The 16,381-nt window shown below is 37.8% G+C and overlaps 1 protein-coding gene across 6 annotated transcripts in view; it reads right to left on the reverse strand.

The window, feature by feature from the left end:
* PDE7B (phosphodiesterase 7B) overlaps positions 1-16,381 on the reverse strand; it is a 169,553-nt gene that overhangs the window by 87,098 nt on the left and 66,074 nt on the right. The gene's annotated exons all lie outside the window — the stretch shown is intronic.

A 16,381-nucleotide genomic window follows, 5' to 3' on the forward strand; every position in this document is an offset into this window, starting at 1 on the left:
TCACCTTAATAAACCATAATAAGAAAATAATAATGATAAGCTGAAAGGGAATTGAAAAGGGACTGGCCAGCATGATATTTAATTGTGTTGCACAATGTATCTGATTGACTCTGTTAGTTTATTCCCTCCCTTAATTCTTACAAACAAACAAAATTTACCTGATCCAGGGCAAAGTTAAGGGATTTTTTAAAAACTCATTGCCTGAGTTTACAGAGTGATCATTGTAACAGATGCTTAATGATGGATTGGGCTAATGGAGTGGGAGGTTAAGAACACTGCATCAGCTTGAAAATGTTGGTAGAAATCAGGTAGGTGGAAAATAATAACCTGTTATTTGGGATGGTGGACATGCTAGTAATCATCTTTATGAAACAACCCTATGAAAAGAATAACCTCTGCATCCCACAGGATTCCCTTTAGGGAATACTTGAAAAAAGGCTGAGTAGAAAAAGGAGCTAACCATGTGAGAGAAACCTATCCCTTAAATACATAACTAGCAGTAAGTAACTGTATGGTCTCAATGAATTCAAAGGGACTGCTGCCGTCTTTAAAGGCTGAGCATGTGCATAGATATTTTCTCAGTTGGGACCTACATATATAAAAATTATTGCAGCAGTTTGAAAGATGAGATGTGCCAGATTTTAAATGTTTCTTCTGTCACCTTTTACCTTAATGAGGTGGTGTAGGTGTCCGCATGGGCTGTGGTATCCATGCCCCTTATGGTATTCAGTAAAGACTTGTGGCTATGATTTTGTCTTCTTCTGTCTTTTGAAGTTACAAAAGTGAGCAGCTGAAAAATCTGCATTAATTGATATCTAGTTTAAATTTTTTGTCCGATAAAGCCTAACACTGAAAGAATAAATGAAATGGAAATATAAGGATAAATACATATTAATAATTGTGCTTGCTCCCTCTTTTGTAAATCAGATCTCACAAGATCTGATAACTTTGTTTTTCCTTTTCACTTTTAAAATGGAGATTTAATATTTGACTAGGAAAAGAAGCACTATTTTAAATAAAATTAATACATATTTCTTAACTTTGTTAACTTGTTAGGTATTTAATGGCTGCACATATTAGTATTGCAGAGTATCTGCTCATTATTCTTCAGTCTTTATCTTTCTGACTTTAATAATTAATGGTGAAATTAGCTCTTTGTATAATCCCATATAGACCTTATAATGAGCATTAGGATTGCATAGGCGCAGACCTTTCCCAGATTTATTCCTATTTGCAATGCAAGAGTTAATAAACTGTATTGTATTTTGTCTGATGAAGTCTGGTTGCAGACTTATTGTTATCTCTGACTAAATAAGCTTGATACTTTGGTCATGTTGAATAACTAGGCCACTAAGTGTTTCAGATTAAATATCTCTGATACTTGAGTACCTTACCTACACTTCTGCTCAGGTTTTATTCACACTTTGTGCTTCTTTATGCTGCCTGCACAACAGCATTCCAATTATGTGCATATCCCAAAGCTGACATTATTTACCATCTTACAGAAGTCCTATGGCTTCATTTCCCTCTTTGCATCTTGCGTGACAGCAGTGGGTGCAGTTTGCTGTGGGGATGGATAGGAGATGCAGCTGGGAAGTCGTGGGAAAGCCCTAACAGTGATGCACAAATATCCTAGTGATAAACTAAGCTCCCTCTGACCTAGTTTCTCATGACTGCAAAATCAGGCCATATTTACTGTAATCAAGCTCTCTGCATTTCTTACAAATACATTTGTGTAAATGTAGCTCCACTGGGATGAGAAGCTTTGGAAATATTGCTGTCACCCCTTTCCTGACATTTTTTTACCATGCACTCAAAACCCACTGATAATCTTGCAAACACATGTTGGTTCTTTTCTTCACTACAGATTCTTCTTGAAATATATTCATACTGATGAAGCTGTGGAAGGAAAATCTCTGAGTAGATAGCCTAGGAGGAAAAGCTCTCTCCACTAGATCTGCAGATGGAGGGAAGGCTTTCTGGAAAACCTGTTTCTCTCAGATGTATTTGTTCAGGTTGCTCTCAGTAATGTATTTCCAGCTGTATTGTGCTCTCCAAGCACAGTATCCTGACAATGTGTAAAGCCATAAATGTTTTCTAGGATATCTGTTACATTTTTTTTTCCAATCCAGGCAATCACGTATCGTTTTTCCAGACTCTGCACAGCTTTTATGATAGCAATAATAGTTTAGATTCACAGCAATTGTAAGATTTAAAATGCTTAGTAAAAGAAGAAAGTATTCAGGTTATTTTGAAACTATGGTCATGCAAATACTGTACTGTATGCTGATTTTTCCCCAGACATTAGCCATATATTGAAATGTGAGCTTCAGTCATAGTAGTGACATCCATAAATATCTATTTCCATGAGTAACAGTGCAATTACAGAAGTTTCAGGTGGAACTGCCAGTCAAAAGTTCTGTCTCCCTTTCACCACCTGTGGTACTAGGAATTACATTTGCTTGTGCTTTTTTTCTGAGGTTTGCAATATTTTCAATCTTTTTTTCTGAGGTTTACAGTATCATGTGCCAGATCAACTAAAATGCATCATTGGCTACTTAATGTTAAAATTTTAAGACTTTTGGGTTACACTCTTTAGCTTGCCTTCTGCTGTCAGAGATCCTCTAGGAACAGCAAAACCGTTTTCAGCCACCTTGAGTTGGGATGAAAGCTAAATGTAAGAGTGATTGCTCCCACAATCAGTGTCTGCCAGTTGCAACCTGAAGATGCTTAATTCAGAAACCAAGCTCATATCCTAGAATGACAGGTGCCATTTTCTCTGTACAAGCATGGGCTTGTCAAACAGTCGCCCTTTTATTGGAGTCTGTAGAGTTCTGATCGCACTCAGAGAAGCTGACTGAGGGAAATTGCTATGGGTTTCCCTCAGCCAAGGAAAGACAATTTTGATGCTTAAGGGAGCACTGAACTTCCAGGGATAATTTTGCTCCCCAGTGCCATATTCACTGTCTATACAGCTCTTGAGCGCTTTGAATAGTGGAGATGTTACAGAGTGTTTGTTACTGTGTCCCAGAATTGGAATTTTAAAAATAAGTCCAAGTAATGGCCTAGTCTATGTTTTCACTTGTTTTTAATGAAATATTGTGAATATACTAAATAAGTAAAATGGTTTATGTTATTTTTATCAGGAACTTCTTATGTGCTTCAATGAAACCCATTACAAAGTTGTTGCTGGCTTTTTTTAAAGTATAATAAAGATGTTCAAGTAATACCAGATGAAATTTATTTCAGCCACCACTAACTCTGACTTTGCAGAAAAGGAATCCTTCAGTATTTCCAACTTCAGTTTGAACACTGGCACAAGAAACTATTTAGCAGGGCTAGTGTGCAAGGAAGTGATGTAACTTTTACCAAATTTTCTGACTGTGTGGAAAAAAAAAAAAAAAATCAAGCCTCAGTTGGCCTACTACCCTGTTAAACCATTAGTTTCCTGTCCCAATGAATTGGAAAATAAAGTGCATCTCCTTTTCTGATATTTACAGTCTACATCAGCTGGTTTCTTAATGGTTAAATATCAGATTTCCAACTATGCCATAATATGTGCTTGAGCAAGTCCAATAGGAAATACTTATTTAAGTCTCATTTTGGCCTGACCATAAACTTCCCTTTCTAGTCATATCAGAAACAGAAGTGTGTGCTGACCTAGGACTGTCTATTGGTTCATCAATGTATTATTTTAAGAATCCTGGTTCCTTAGTTCAGAATACAATTCCTAAGATAATAGTACTAATGTTAACAATAGCTAGTTGGTAAGAATTTGTTTCACAAAAAAAAGAATTTTTTTTATTACAAGTTAGAAGTAAAAACCAAATGTCTATCAAGCAGAATTTAAATTTTTGCAGGAAATGACTTCTGAGAAAATCATTTTTTTCTTTTGATGTAGTAAGTATTCTGTTGAGATAACCTCAAAAAATTGCAATACAATAAGAGATTCTATACCTGGTATTTGAATAACATTTAACCTGATATTTGAATAACATTTGAATAAACATGTTAGAATATTAAGGCCTAAATAAATTAACAAAACAATGGTGAAGGAAGATTGCCAGAAAAGGCTGGAATATAATGCTAGTTATTTTCTTTACAAAATGAGAAACAAGAAGCAGCTTTTCCCGTATAAAAAAAATTGCTAATAATTTATTTTTTAGGAAAAAAAAAAAGAAAGAAAAGAAAATACTGCCTTTTCTAAGGCAGCATGAATCCACTGGAAAAGAAAGAAAAAAAAAAAAAGAACAACCAAAAACCAAAAACCAGGTTGCTGGAAGAACTATCTTACTGAACATTTTGTCTATGAGTATGTGGGAGCCAGAGCAAGCACTGGACAATGTGAATGAGGAGTGAGGATGGGTTTGAGTAAAGAGCTCAGTGGCTTGAAGAGGAAGACCTGATAGCATCCCTGTAGCTCTCAAATAGCTTTGAACCAGTAGTGGTAAAACCCCCACCTTGGTGGCTCTGCAGCCGATGTCCTTTCCCATGGCTGGGACCAATGTAATGGATAGAGGAACTGGCAGAAATTTTCCTGTTGAAGCAAGGTTAAACAGTGAAGAGATATACAGAAGAAAAATCATGGTAAAAGAGAATCATAGAATAATTTGGATTGGAAGGGACCTCTAAAGGTAATCTAGTCCAAAGCTCCGGCGATGATCAACTAGATCAGGTTGTTCAGAGGACTCTCCAGGCCAGCCTTGAATGGTTCCTGGGGTGGGGCATCCACCATCTCTCTAGTCACGTGCACCTGTAACTATATATGCCTTCAGTGACTGGTAGCTATTTAGTATGGCTATTACTTGTATTTTATTAAAAAAAAAAAAAAAAAAAGAAGCAAACTTTTATGAAACAGGTGTTGGTTTTCCAGATAAGATGGAAAATATTGAGCTCATAGTTTATATCTTTAAATACTAAAGGTAAATTGTAGTTTAATTTAACATGTACATCAATTTTAGGTTATTTTTGTCATTTCACTGCAGCACAGAGCCAAATATAACTTTTCTAATAGCTTTTTTCTTTAATACCAAGTACCAATATATTTTAGTGTGTACGTGGGAGTACAACTCATTCAAATTAGATAATGTGGTAACAGATGTCTGTGTTATTTGAGCCTTATTTTGCTAGATGTCATACAGACAGGTTGTAATTATCATTTAAAGGTCAGCATAAGAAACAGGGAGGCTTTCACAACACCAACTAGTTTACTTAGCCTTTTACTCTGAATCACTGCATCAGAGAATCTGTCTTCCTTTTGACTCAAAGAGGAACCATGGGAAAACAGCTTAGACAATTTAAGCAGCCAAATTTTGTGCCGATATTTGGGTAAGTTAATTGTACTCCAAATTATAGTAATGGACAGTGGAGTAACATTTGAGACAGACCAACTGTCCTAAGTTGTAACATTTGCTATTTAAATATTGTGTAGTAGAATTTGGCATACATCCAAACAAACTTTCCTTCTTTCTGTTTTGATGTTCAAAATGTTCCATTGCTTTAGAAATAAATAAATATTAAAGTCATCTGTGCACCCCAGTTTCTGCTGAGATCAGAAGTAGGATAAGAATGGTGCAGAAGGCACTTCCAGGGAAGAGAATCTCACGAGAAAATTCTGATACTAAGTTTTCTGACTAAATTACAAAATACTAAGACAAATTGAAACATTCAGAATTTGATTTTTTAAAATAAAATGCACTCACCAAAGCTTTTGAGGTTTTCCTGTTATCTACTAAATGTATCAGTAGTGTTGCTTGAGAAGTGTTGATTTTGTAAATTCAGTCTCTGAAGCATGAGGAAGCAGTAATGGTAATGGTTGTGTGCATATCTGCAAACTAGCACAATAACCAAAACAGTTTCGTTTTCACCAGTTCTTATAATATCTATTCTTATTTAAGAAGTCCCCCTGTATTCATGGCATTTTGTTACTTCCCCCTCCTACATACTGTCCTCATGGGAAGATAAAGGAAAATAAGCCATGCTTTTGTAATGGACTTCCATCTCTACAGATGTCACCTGAAGAGTATGCAAAAGATCTGTCACAAATTATACATATTCTTGAAAATTAATTTACTTGTTTTCAGAGCAGGTACAAATTCGGCTCTCTGGTCTGTCATGATTCCTGTGTGATTCTAAGAAATCAGTTGTAATCACTTTGGCTATACTAAATTGCCTAAACTCTGAAGCTCCTCCTTCTGTGGTTGGCAATGGGAGACAACTGATATCTGGGGTGAGATCTTGAGCCTATCTTGTATTTTCTTTTGACTTTTGGTTTCTTTGTGAAGAAGTCCAGGGATGTAAGTTGAAAAAGCACCATGCTGCACTGGATAATGGTGGTTGATAAGGAAACAAGAACTAAGCTCTTTGTAGCATCTGTCACACTGTATACATGTAATTATTATCTTTGGGTAATATGGGAATAGTGTTAACTTTCATCAAAGGAAGAAAGTAAGGTTAGGAATAACGAACCTCTAGTATTCTGTAATAACAAAGGCCTTACACCTTTTTCTAAACACATTTATTTTGAAGAATTTGTCTCAGACATACTTGTATACATATAGTTTAACAGCTGGACTTGATCATCTAAAAGGTCTTTGCAAACTAAATTATTCTGTGGTTCTGTGAACCTGGACTATCAAGATTTATAGCTATCTAGTCACCCTCAGGGCACAAGTGCAATTGGCAAGACAGTACAAATAACAAATGCAAGTTGAAATGTAACCCTGTTAGCCAGGTTCAGATATGGTGGTGTTTTTGCCAGGGAGTGGAGTAGGAGTTCATCACTTTGCAATGCCTGTGAGTCATGCCAGGTAGCACTGGCAGCCCTGCATGACCTTGCCACGTGCTGTGTCCCCAGCTAACCTGAGCGTCTCGGTGCTCGGTGGGAAGGACACGTGAGAAGCCTTTCCCTGGGCCAGCTGTGTGCAGGGAGGGAGCACTTGTAGCTACCTCTAAAGCCCTCAGCAGGCACAATGTTCAAGTGCTGTTATTGTTGTCTTTTTGTCCAGCCCAGTTCTGGCTGGGCAATTATAGTTGAAAATAAGTGTCTTGCATGTTTAGTTGCTTTTGTTATGAATAATATTTTAAAGGGGGGGAGGGTGGTTTGTTGCTCAAAATAGTTTGATTATTTGTGTTTGATTATTTGTGTTGTCTTGCCAATAACTCCTAGGCTATTAGGTGAGGGTACAGTTGCAAGCTATGGGAATAGCTGTAAGTTCTGCTGTTTACCCATGACTGAGGTGTGACTGAAGAGGGTTGGGTATAAATGCAATTTCTATCTATGAAACTTGAATAGATTATGAGCAAAAATTTAAAATTATATTGTGTCCAAACCAATATTTTGGTCAGAGAAGTGGGATAAAGACCAATTCTTGGCAGAACAGTGAGATAAACACCAAAACTATCTTTGTCACAAGTAACAAAGGCCAAAGTTACTTTATCCCCTTTATGGTTTGTGAGGAGTAATTTCCCTTAATTTAACATAGGGAAGACTGCTTACCTAATTTATCTTTTGTTTCAGTCCTGTCGTGACTGGCAGATCAGCAGAAGGGTTGCAGCTGGCAGGCACAGCCCACACGTGCAGCCTGGCCCAAGCTGGGCAAAGCTGTGGGCCTGGCTGGAGACTGAGAGGTTTTGGAGGTGAAATATGCTCAGAAATTTCCCTGTCTGGCCTATCACCAGCACTGCATGCTGCAGCTGCAACAAATGCTTGCCTTCTCACCTAAATACCAAAAAAGTGCTGTTGCTGTTGAGATGAGCCAATTTGCTCTACACAGTAAGTGAAGGGATGTGCCTCTCTAAGAGGAGCTGGCTCTTAAATGTGTTTCAACATGAGCTACACTGGATGAAAAGCTGGGAAGCAGTAAGAAAGGGAGGCACAAATTCCTGTGTGTGATTTCTCTGTTCCAGATGTGGAACATGTGGCCTTGGGTAGAAAGAAAATCTTCCCATCCCATCTGAAAGTAACAGTGTCTTGTTTATGAGAAGAGCATAGACTTTGGAAAATTGTTATTCTGAATATCTGTAATCAGTTTTCATGCATTTCTTTCACATGTGCCATTTTCTACTTTACTGAAGACACTTATTTTTCTGTTCAATTTTGCTAAGAATTTACATTAAACTCCTCCAATTGTACTACACTAAAAAGCATGAAATCCCTTTTCATTATGAATCCATAGATCATAAAACCTAGAAGCTGGTTTCCAAAGAGACTGCTGATTTGGATGTCCAGATTCCAGACAATCCACTTAGAAGCATCTAAAATTAACTGCTTTTCATGAGCTAATTAATAAGTATCATTTCACTGAAAGGGTATTTCTTTAACATATTGCATGTTGGTATCATAAAATCATAGCCTGAGGTTTTAAGTTATGATGGAAAAGATATAATAGCTGAGGAAAAGGTATCATCATTCCTTAAAGAGCCAAGTTGCCCTTTAAAATATGTGGTATCATGTTTCTTGGCTGGACTCATTCCTCCCATGTCATGGAATATTATCTGCATTTTCAGAGCATGTCCAATTTAGTGATTTTTCTCTTTTATACCGTGTAAAATGCCTTTTACATACACATTATATTGCATTTGCTTAGTACTGCACAATAAGAATTGTACGTTTTCTAGAAAATGTATATTCCCTCTAATGCACATATATGTGGACTAGGCATGCGTGCAGACCTAGAAAGGCAAACCAATACTCATGGGAGTGCACTTCTGGGACATTTAGAATTAAAAACATAAACATCAGGCAACGTGAGACTCCCTCTCTACACCTGTAGCTGCGTTACCTATGATCATTGTTGAAAAACTGAGGTTGGACAGGAGTTGCAACCAGGTGTTTTATAATTTCCTTAATTATTCTGTAATCAGAACTGGCTGCTTTTAAACATGACATGAACTGGATGTCTGATTCACCATACATATAAGCCCTCTCAAAGTCTTGCTGGCCTCTCTCGTTTCTATTCCTCCACACAGAGGAGGACACTCTTGAACTCCTTGGGTCCCTTCTAGTTAACCAACAAACAGAAACAACTTTTTTGACTCATAGGAGGTATTTGCATTGCCACAATTGATTTTGAGAGATGAAAAGAGGTGTCAAAATGCGTGTGTCTTTCTGCTGACCGCAGGAAGCCTCAGATATAAACATTCTTACTGTGGATATAAAGGTAAAAAAGAGGTAAGGAGAAAGCACACTGCTCCCCTGGCCATTCAATGTGCTCTCTGTGAAGAGAATGTACTGCCCTCAGCATTGTGCAATAGCAGTTCCTGTCTTAGAGCTCAGATTGCCCATTTGTACTCTTCAGCCAAGACCTTTCTGTGCCTTATTGTCTCCTGCCTTCTTTCCTTTTCCAGGATGAAACTTCTTCTTAAGCAGTAATTGAATAGAGTGAGAATATAGTTAAAGATTTCAGACCCAGGAGTTTCTTTATTATAAAGTTCCATATTTTTTTTTGTACATTTATTTTGTATGTTTGATCTATGCATAAAACATGACTAAACAAGCCTAGGAAATAAATTAATCTTGATATATTGGCTTACAAACTTTTCCTCGCTTCACTCATGCAAAACAATCTAGAACTTCAGCTAGGGTTATCTATTTCTATATTCATTCTATAATAGAAAAAGAGGTTACAAATATTAACAGCTATTCTATAAAGATGAGACATTATATAATTATACAATAATGAAATGAAATACCTCCAAATAACTCCAGTAGATTTTAATTATTTTTTCCCCTATATAAGCCTGAGGAAATAAAACAAATCCCATTTAGATAGGCCAAGTTTTAGGGGGCAGTTAATGACAGAAACAGTAATGACAGGAAAGGCTACCTCAAAGAGCCCGAGTTCCACATCAGTAACAAACTGTTACTGATGAATCAAGAAGATAAGACTACCTTTACGGACAAACGGGAAAGGGTCTAAAAACAGATATTCCTGTTAACAATGGGAAAATATCTGGAGAAAAGCCAAAGTCTCATTTATTTGTGCAGCATTTAGGGAAGAAAGTATAATGTATGGTTGCCATATTAGGAATATGAGAAAGGAAATTAGTAACTGAGAGGCTGTTCAAACAGAAATCTACCTTAAAAGGTAGCATATATGATTTCTAGGATTTGTACCTGATGAGGCTTTTGTAATGCTTATGTGGGTGGTTTGGGGATGTTTATAAAGACACAAAAAAAGTGGGTTTTAGCATATGAAAGAGAGAGAGCACAGTCACATAATTGAGCAAAGTATTGAAGGAGAAGAGGTATATCAATTTTCTGGTGGTAGGAGATGAGAAGGAAAAGGCTGCTGGGATCTGCAGCTGCCCTGAGCTAGAGGAATTACTTTGTTCGTTACAACCTTTCAAGCTTCAATGTGTTTGATTCCCTGGGGGCGGGAGCTAAAACCTGTTGTGATGTGATAGTCTTTGACTTCCTGGAAGCAGCAGATAGCCCACCACATGAGTAATAGCCTCAGCACACTGGGGTGGCCAAACCACCCACCTCCTACAATCTCCTGCCAGTCAATGGGTGGTGTGACAAAAACTTCCACTACAATTCTAGAGGAACCATTGGGACTGCTGGGACACAGCACTAACACAATTTTTGGAGGTGGATGGAGGGTTGAGCAGCAGTAGAGCAGAAGCAGGGTTGAGAGCTTGGTGAGGCTAGAAGTACTAAACCGCCTTGGTCTCATGACAGCCCAGGGTGAGCTGAAAGTGGCAAGTTCAGGCACAATTAACACTGAACCCCATAAGTACATCAGTCAGAATTTTTGCTGCCTTGTAGGATGAAATAGGCCAACCTGTAGAGAGAATTTGATGGTGATGGAAGGTATTCACTACAGCTGCTCTCTGCTGGCTGGAGCTAGAACTAAACGTCCGCAGGCGTGGGGAGATGTATGTGTCCCTTGCTTTTGTCAACAGATAACTTCCTGGACTTCTGAATTGGGAGAGTCTTAAGTTTTTACCTCACCATGAAATGAAATGCCAAGAGCATCAGGTCTGTAATTTAACAATAATCATGAAGCCAGTAAGTGTAGCTTTGTTTAAGTAAGACCTGGTTAGGTCACATCTCTTAAAAGTAGATGAGAAGGAAAGATGAAAGTGGGTTCAGCAGCAAACTATTATCTTTGACCACATATTAGCAACTAGATGGCCTTATGCCTTTAAGTCTAGGTTAATTATGTTTTTTTCCAACAATATCCAATTACATGACGAATAACCTTGGCATCTAAGGCAGGAACCTCTGATATGCGTCACTTCTTACCTCAAGAAGACTGTTTATCAGAGTTATCAGTGCTGGCTGCTGAAAAATCAGCCTGCTATTGTTACATTCCCATTCAGAGCATGCTGTCTTCCAAAACATCCGAGCAGACCTGACAGACTGATGGCTGAGAGTGCTTTGACATACTCTGCCAGAGGGAACTCCTGGGGGGGTATAAGCCAACTGCATTCATTGCACTTCCTCCTTTGTAGTGTGTGGTAACGTAGTTGGGGAATCCAGGGGAAGTCTCTTCTGTGAGAGACAAAGCAGCAAATACATATGGGAAATATTCAAGTCATATTTCTGCATTGCACTTATTTTACTCCAGGTTCTTGTTTGTCCAGTGGTTGCAAATTAAAAGGAGAGAAATATCTTACACTGTGGAAAAAAAGACCTTTATGTACAGGGATCACTCCACAATCGCTCCACAAATTGAGAATCATTCAATTTCTGACTAGCTTTAGATCCTACAAGCAACAAAGACTGAAAAGCATTATTAGAACAAGCGTTACCAATAAAATGCTTCCTAAGAATAGATTAGAAGGTGATGTAGTTTGTACAGTAACATTTTGTACTATCTTAGAATAAGAAGAGTCACTATAAATTGGAAAACAAAGGCAAGAACTTCTTTACAGAATTGTTTGGGATATTCATTAATAGCAATGGCTATTTGATATCTATTATTTATTTACCAATTTAGCTATATAATGCTCTAATTAACCTGGGATTTGCACTTATTATATATGAATTTTGGGTTAATGTTTTAGAAGCATCTATTGTCCTGAAGAAAAATTATCTTCCCAGCCCTTTGCCAGAAAAAAAAATAAGCTTTTGACTCATAGCTAATAAAAACTTCTGTTAATAATAAAAGACTATTGATGATTAGAAGCAGCCTAAAGCTGCTATACATGTATAGCATGTACATGCTAAACAGATAAGATCTATCAGTCTGTGTTTCTTAGTGATTCTGAAAACATAGCATAGGTCATCAAGATGTTACGGACTAGATCCAAAAAATGTTCTTGAGCTGCGATTTTGGAATTTCAAATAGAATTTTGTGCTTACATCCAAGGATAAGACCCTGAAAACTCCCATTTCACTTTTGTTTGACATTGAAAATGCTTCAACACTCTGCCTGGCACAAATTTCTTGCTTTGCTTTCTTGCTTTCTAACTTTAAAACCCAGTTGGTTTCTGAAGCATTTGAGTGAGAGCATACTCAAAATAACCTCAGACTGAGATAGAGCTCAGAAGCCACTGCTGTTTTCATATTTGTATCCAGATTTCTTTTTTTTTTTTTTTTTTCTCCAGAAACGAACACTTTTTCTGGAGTTCCCTTGGGGTTCCCTTGGGTTGGTGTTCTCAGTACCTGCCAGGTACACCTCATCACAAACTCTAGCAGTGACCACTACAGAATAAGACCAAGAAGAAAAGAGATGCCTTTTCATTATATAAAAATAAATCTGAGCATGGAATTTATATCAGTTTAGCATTTATAAAGGTTATCCATAACTTGGGAGAGCAGGTTAAATTTCACTGTCTGCCGGGGGAAGGCTTCTTCCACAACTTGTAGCTCCTAGCACAACGCTTTGCCTGCAGCATTAGGTGTACTGAGCAGGAGCAGCCTGTCTATGCAATAAAGAATTCAAGGTTAGTTGTGTATGTATGTGCAAGAGTGAAATGGGTTTGTAGTGTATTGGCTATGCCATGCACCTAGGATGAGTGAGAATGGAAGACTTTTCTGAACTTCACGGCCTTGTTGGATTTTATTACATGATTTCCATGGGGAACATCTAGTCCAGAGACCACACTTTAGGAGTGCTGCTTCAGTAGTGTGTGATTTTTAACTGGAGCAGATTAAGCTGTAATTTTAAAATTTAATTTATTTTTGGTTTTTAAAGTTAGCATTTTTTAAGATTTTTTAAATTTTAGATTTAAAATACCTTTACAGTAGCTCTTTATGGTTAAAAAATTGGTCAGGTTCTTGTGAGCCAAATGAAATGACTAAGAGTCCTCAAGTGAACAGGGACTGTTTGCAATGAGTTTGTTCATATTCTTTTTCTAACTGGCTGATAAGATATATACAGATGCTTTCAAAGTCCCTCTGGGACAGGAGTGACTATTTCAATACTTAATAACTTTAAAAGACTGAACCTGCAGTTTTCCTGTTCCAATGTTGCTGCTTTCTTTCGTGGATACAGGTTTAAGTTCCCCATTTGAATCAACATTTGCACTTCTGAGGCAGACTCAGACTCCAATTGCTGTGATGTTTTGCATCGGAAAAATTACAAATAACTTGCCACAAAGTCTTGTATTACACACCAGCCAGCACTTTAGGGTAGCTTTATAATGACAAGGAAAATATAGACAAAGAGCTGTTTTACCAAGAAAGATGCATTCATTCTGGTGGTCTGGCTTCAGAAACTTGATTGAAAACAGCTTTTTTGTTTGTTTGTGATAGTCAAAGGGTAACTGGCAAATGTTTGTGCACCAGCACTCATGGGAGAAAACAGCCTGGAACGTGGGAGCAGGTGTTGCATTGGCCAACTTGAAACAGAGGGAAGATGACTAAAACCCTCCTTCATTCTCATCCCTTGCCAAATTAAATCCAATTTAGAGCAACGTGTTGCTATATATTGCACCAACAATTAAAGAGGATAAAACTCCTGACTTATTTATTTTAAAACTGAAGAAGTCCTGGTCTTACAAAAGAGATGCCACAGGATCAGTGAGCAAAGGGCATTAGGAGCAGAATTTTTTTATATCTTCTCAAGCAGATAGCTCCTCCATGAGCAGGACACTCACAAGCAGCACTGATCTACATCTGACACAGGCACTAGAGGAGTTCCATCTCTCCCTTTACGTCACACATGTCACAGTGTTAATCCAACTCATCTTCCTTTTTGTCAGATAAGTTTACTACCACAAAGCTGGGTCACTAGAGATATTACTTGTTAGCTCTAAGGGAACTCAATTAGGAAACATGGTAGAAACTGAAGTGTTGGCTACAAATTATTTTTATCAAAAAAAATTCCTGAATTCCACAGGGAACTTTTCCTATTTGTCAGAGTGGTTTAGTGCGCATTTTCTTCCACAAATGAGATTTCAGTTTTCATCCGTGAATTCTGGATTCACAGGTGCTATAGGAATTCCTCAGGTGGACCTTAGCATGTCTGTGTCTTTATCCCGTTTTCTTCTGTGACTGAGGTTACTCAGGCAAGCTGAACGTGCTGTGAGCTGTTACCAGGGTCTCCAGTCTTATGCTGGAGTAACTCAGTGGGACACACAGTGATGCACCTCCCACATAAAAGACTGAAGCACACAGACCTTTAACAACCCTGCCTTTTAAACACCACATCAGCTTTTCTGAATCTAAAGCTTGCTACCAGCCAAAGGATTTCACTAAAAGCTATTGGATTTGGGTCACAAGTTTTCATCTGAAATGTAATTGTAAGATCTAATTTCAGAAAGATGATTTTTGTCAAACATTTCTGAAGAAATTCTCCTTCCAGCTAGCTTAGGTGTACACTTCCTATCAAAAGCAGGCAATTTTTTTAGTGGAAAATAAAAAGGCATAGCGACAGCAAATATAAGGTCAGGAACTGAATGATGGGCCCTGCCTATGTGAAACTAAACTTCTGGTGTAGCTCACACCAAGGGAGTTAAATATGTCCATAGTATGAGATCCTGCATCACATCTTGTTACTCTCGAGGCAGCTTCAGCAAGAATACAAAAACCAGATGGATAAAGGTGCTAGTAGCTTAGTAATTCCTGCAGATGATCTTTCCATTTCAAGGAAGATGATTTCTGGCAGGACAGTGTTAGAGGGATTTATGCTGTTTTGCAGAGGGAGGGCTTGAGGCTGCACAGCTGCCAGCCTAAAACCTTTCTAGATCTACTACTGGAAATTCTCTTAAACATCAGCAACACCCTCCCACAACAAAGATTAGGAACAAAAAATGCCAAGTAGGAAATGTTCAGGGTGAAGAGAGAATTGTGGTGCTTATGATTAAAATCAGAATCAAAATCTCCCCCATCCCATTCTAGGATTTCAGAAAGCTTTCCAGAAAACATCTGCCTCCAGTTTCCTCTTTGTTTATTCAGTCATCAATTATCAAGAGACTTTGTTTTGTCTCAAAGAGCTGCACAATTTGAAGCAACTGTGGTATCTAAGATGGTTCTGCCTAAACAAAACACAGATTCCTTCATGGCACAGAGAAACTGGTTTGGATTAAGATAAAAATATCCAAAACCAACAAAACCAACAGCATTTTCTCTGTAAACTCTTCTTAGGGCTATTATAATGTCATTTTCCCCCGTGAAACAAATAATACACAGACATCAAAAGCCCTGAGTCTTGCTCTCAAACAACAGAAAATAAATCAGACTTGATATCAAGACTTATGATGCTTCTATTCCTTTTTTTTTAATGAAAAATGTAATATGTTAATAATTAAAGTAATGCAAATTTGGATTCTTCTGGCTTCTTAAGTATTATGACATGCAATTGCCTCAAGAGCCCTCCAGGACAAATGTAAATGTCAGCAATTGCACTTGTGCCTTTAATCTGGTAGCTCCCTGGACGTATTGTTACCTGTGATGAACCAGTGGATTAATGTCCGTTGTTACGCTCCCTGCTGATAACAAGAAATTACAATGAGGCATCTGCCATTCATCTTCCCTTTCCTGCAGAACTCTGTCAGTGACTGCCGCTGTTGTTACATCATGTAGCTGCTAGCTGGGGACTCAAATATTTCATGCTGCCCCTTAACTTTCGTTCACATCTTCACAACTCCTTCCATAGGAGAAGTTCCATGGTGATTTTCATTTAATGTTTTCAGAGTGGCTGAGTGTTTTGGCAACTCTATTTGAGGTTTACAAAGCAAAGCCAAATAATACCAGCTTAACAATGATTTTTTTTCTTTATTGCAGATACTGCACCAAGTTTGTAAGCATAAAAACTTTGGATATCAATATTTAAAGAAATTAAGTTCCATAAGAAAATCTTCACAGGGCAGTTAGAGCTGAAGAAAGTAAAATTTCTGTCTCTTTCTTAGACAATGACCCTTCTCTTGACAAATGCCTGTTGTAAGGAGCGCTGTGCTCCAGGACGGCTTTGATGAATGGAGGCGA

The sequence above is a fragment of the Taeniopygia guttata genome, chromosome 3 (assembly GCF_048771995.1).
Source record: "Taeniopygia guttata chromosome 3, bTaeGut7.mat, whole genome shotgun sequence".
In the NCBI taxonomy this organism is placed as follows: domain Eukaryota; kingdom Metazoa; phylum Chordata; class Aves; order Passeriformes; family Estrildidae; genus Taeniopygia; species Taeniopygia guttata.